Below are 4662 nucleotides of genomic sequence, written 5' to 3' on the forward strand. Positions count from 1 at the left end.
CTTTGGGAACATATTCCAAGGACAGGGCAAGGGGTGAGGAGACTGCAGTTGCCTGGGTCCAGCTCAGGGTCAACCAGTGGTTACGTGCTCTCAATGACTTCCTCCAGCAATAACTTGTCAACGTTCTTTGTCTTTACTGTCTCAACTTGAAATCACTTTTGTCTTTATGTGATCTTATTCATAACCTGAAATAAGACAATTTCACCAGTGACTTAGCAGATGCTCCTCATCCCTAAGAATCAGAGGAATGCAAATCAAAACCTCAATGAGATATCACTTCACATCCCATTAGGATGACAATTATAAAATCAAACAGTTATTGGTGAAGATGTGGAGAAGTGAGACCCACGTGCATGTCAATGGTAAAATTGTGTGGCTACTATGGAAAATAGTATGGAGATTCCTCAAAATATTAAAAATAGAAATACTATATGATCCAACAATCCCATTTCTGAGATTTTACCCAAAAGAACTGAAAATAGGATCTTAATAGGTACAGATACTCCCATGTTTATTGCAGCATTATTCATAATATCCAAGATGCAGATACAGCATAAATTCCAATGGATGGATGAATGGGTAAAGAAATGTGGTATATAAATATAATGGGATATTATTCAGGCATGTGCATAAGGACATTGTCATATAGCACAGCATGGATGGACCCTGAAGATCATATGCTGTTTAACCTGAAGATAAATAAACTGGTCACAGTAGGACAAATGCTGTATGATTTCAACTATATGAGGGGCTTACTGTAGTCTAATAGAAGCATAAAGTAGAATAACAGTTACCTTTATATATTATCATAATATATTGCAATAATATGTATATTATTATATATTATAAAACTATGCATTGCTAATGAAAAAAATTACTCCAATTAAATGGACAGACATAAAATGCTAATGATTGCAAAGATATCAGTTCTCCCCAAACTGATACACAAATATAATGCAAATCTTATACAAAATTTCAGCAAGACTTTATGTTGACATAAACAAGGTTATTCTGAAATTTTTGAGAACATCAAAGGAACTAGAATAGCCAAAACAATTGACAACATCATAAAATGAAGAGAGAGTCTTCATGATTTCAATACTTATAACTACAGGTATTGGCAGAAAATAGGCACACAGATCAATAGAACAAAATAGGGAACCCAGAAATAGACCCCCACAAATATGTCCAGATAATTATTGCAAATATGTTAAAGCAATTCATTTAGGGAAACAGTCTTTCAAAAAAGTCTGCTGGAATAGGTGAGCATCTATAAGCAAAAAAAAACAAAACAATCTCTTGACTTAAATCTCCTGATTGTACCTTGTGCAAAAATCTCACTGATAAAGACATACAAATGGCTGATACATTAAAAATGTTCAACATCATCAGCCATATGCAAAAACAAATTAAAATCAGAATAGAATATTACCATACAGCCATGACAATGGATAAAAGAAAACCCAGTGACATGAAATTCTGATAAGGATATGGAGAAACTGAATCATTAGTAAACAGTTGGTGGGAATGTAAAATTGCACAGCTACTCTGGTAAATATTTTGGCAGTTTCTTAAAAACACAGACCTATCATACAGTTTAGCAGTTACACTCCTGGGCATTCGTCCCAGAATAATGAATATTTATGTTCCACAAAAACCAGTGAGTGACGAGAATGAAAATGGAAAAGTGAAGATGTTAAAAAGTTGTCCATAATAAAAGCAATGGATAAGCTGGAAAAAAAACTCAGAATCAACTTTCTTCAAACTCCTGCTTCTAATCAAAACCTAGCAGCTATTAGCGGGATCCTTAACCAAAAAAAAAATAGCTTATTCTCAGTAAGAAAGCTTTGTGTCATTTTGTAAAACATTGATAAGTCAAATAACATAATTTACGACTTTGATCATTTTATCTACATTTGATCTAAATTTCAGTGGCTTTTAGTACATTTATAATGGTGTGCCACTATCACCACTGTCTAATTTCAGAACATCTTAATCATCCACCCAAAAGCTTATACATTTTTTATTCATTTTGTTATCATTAATCTAAAATTACATGAAGAATATTATGTTTACTAGATTCCCCCCTTCACCAAGTCCCCCCCACAAACCCCATTACAGTCACTGTCCATCAGCGTAGTAAGATGCTGTAGAATCATTACTTGTCTTCTCTGTGTTGCACATCCCTCCCTATGTCCTCCCCCCACATTATACATGCTAATCATAAGGCCCCCTTTCTTTTTCCCCGCTCTTCTCCCTCCCTTCCTACCCATCCTCCTCAGTCCCTTTCCCTTTGGTAACTGTTAGTCCATTCTTGGGTTCTGTGAGTCTGCTGCTGTTTCGTTCCTTCAGTTTTTCTTTGTTCTTCTACTCCACATCTGAGTGAAATCATTTGGTATTTGTCTTTCTCTGCTTGGCTTATTTCACTGAGCATAATACCCTCTAGCTCCATCCATGTTGTTGCAAATGGTAGGTTTGTATTCTTCTTAAGGCTGAATAATATTCCATTGTGTATATGTACCACATCTTCTAAATCCATTCATCTACTGATGGACACTTAGGTTGCTTCCATTTCTTGGCTATTGTAAATAGTGCTGCGATAAACATAGGGGTGCATCTGTCTTTTTCAAACTGGGCTGCTGTATTCTTAGGGTAAATTCCCAGAAGTGGAATTCCTGGGCCAAATGGTATTTCTATTTTGAGCTTTCTGAGGACCCTCCATACTATTTCCACAATGGTTGAACTAATTTACATTCCCACCAGCAGTGTAGTAGGGTTCCCCTTTCTCCACAACCTCGCCAACATTTGTTGTTGTTTGTCTTTTGGATGGTGGTGATCCTTACTGGTGTGAGGCGATATCTCATTGTGGTTTTAATTAGCATTTCTCTGATGACTAGCAATGTAGAGCATCTTTTCATGTGTCTGTTGACCAATTAAATTTCTTCTTTGGAGAACTGTTCAGCTCCTCTGACCATTTTTTAATTGGATTATTTGCTTTATGTTTGTTGAGGTGTGTGAGCTCTTTATATATTTTGGATGTTAACCCTTTATTGGATCTGTCATTTATGAATATATTCTCCCATACTGTAGGGTACCTTTCTGTTCTATTGTTGGTGTCCTTTGCTGTACAGAAGCTTTTCAGCTTGATATAGTCCCACTTGTTCATTTTTGCTTTTGTTTCCCTTGCCCGGGGAGATATGGTCATGAAGAAGTTGCTCATGTTTATGTCAAGAGATTTTCACCTATGCTTTTTTCTAAGAGTTTAATGTTTTTCATGACTTACATTCAGGTCTTTGGTACATTTTTTTTTTTTTAAAGTAAGTATTTTTTTTTATTTTTTATTTTTTATTTTTTATTTTTTATTTTTTTTTTTGAGAGGGCATCTCTCATATTTATTGATCAAATGGTTGTTAACAACAATAAAATTCAGTATAGGGGGATCAATGCTCAATGTACAATCATTAATCCATCTCAAGCCTAATTCTCGTCAGTCTCCAATCTTCTGAAGCATAACAAACAAGTTCTTACATGGTGAACGAATTCTTGCACAGTGAATAAATTCTTACATGGTGAACAGTACAAGGGCATTCATCACAGAAACTTTCGGTTTTGATCATGCATTATGACCTATAAACAATCAGGTCAAATATGAATATTCGTTTGATTTTTGTACTTGATTTATATGTTGATCCCACATTTCTCCTATTATTATTATTATTTTTATTTTTAATAAAATGCTGAAGTGGTAGGTAGATGCAAGATAAAGGTAGAAAACATAGTTTAGTGCTGTAAGAGGGCAAATGTAGATGATCAGATGATCAGGTGTGTGCCTATGGACCAAGTATTAATCCAGGCTAGACAAGGGCAGCAAGACATACACGGATGCAGAAGATTTCTCTCAAAGCAGGGGGGGTGAGGTTCTGAGCCTCACCTCTGTTGATCCCCAAATTCTCACCTGATGGCCCCCCTGCGACTGTGCCTGTCTTAGGTTGTTCTCCCTTGAGGAATCTTACCCGTCTCTGGCTGACCAGTCATCTTCCGGGGCCATACAGGGAAATGTAAAGTTGGTAAGTGAGAGAGAAGCCATATTGTTTGCAAAGGTTAGCTTTTTACTTCTTTGCAGATTTATGCCCTGTGGCTTCTATGCCCAGCACTTGTCTCGAGGTATCTTTACCACCTGGAGGAATTATGATACTCGGTAAATTCGATATGAGGCACGAATTCTATTTAAGGGTTGTAATTAGGAAGGAAGAAGAAAAGCTATAGATGTAGCATATGAAGGAAACATGGGAGGATTGATTATTTCTTTGACATATCTTCTTGTAGAGTACCTTAAGTATGTATAGGTTTTAAACTACTAACTAATTTGCACACACATATTAACATAATAGGAATACGGTGACATAAACAAAGCAAATCTATAATTACCATCCATCTCCAGTGAAGCCAAGAAAACCATTTAGGCACCCTAGGCATTTGTGAAAATTTATCTATGATATGAAGGATATTGTCCAACTGTACTTGAACCATCAGACAAATTAAAGCAGCCCATTTCTGGGATCTGTTCACATCCCATATGTTCTTTTAACCATAGATAGTCTATAGTCATGAGATTTTGGAGTGCTACAACTTGCACCCCTCTCAACTCCTGGTTGAGTTCCA

Source organism: Manis javanica, chromosome 11 (assembly GCF_040802235.1).
Source record: "Manis javanica isolate MJ-LG chromosome 11, MJ_LKY, whole genome shotgun sequence".
Classification (NCBI taxonomy): Eukaryota; Metazoa; Chordata; class Mammalia; order Pholidota; family Manidae; genus Manis; species Manis javanica.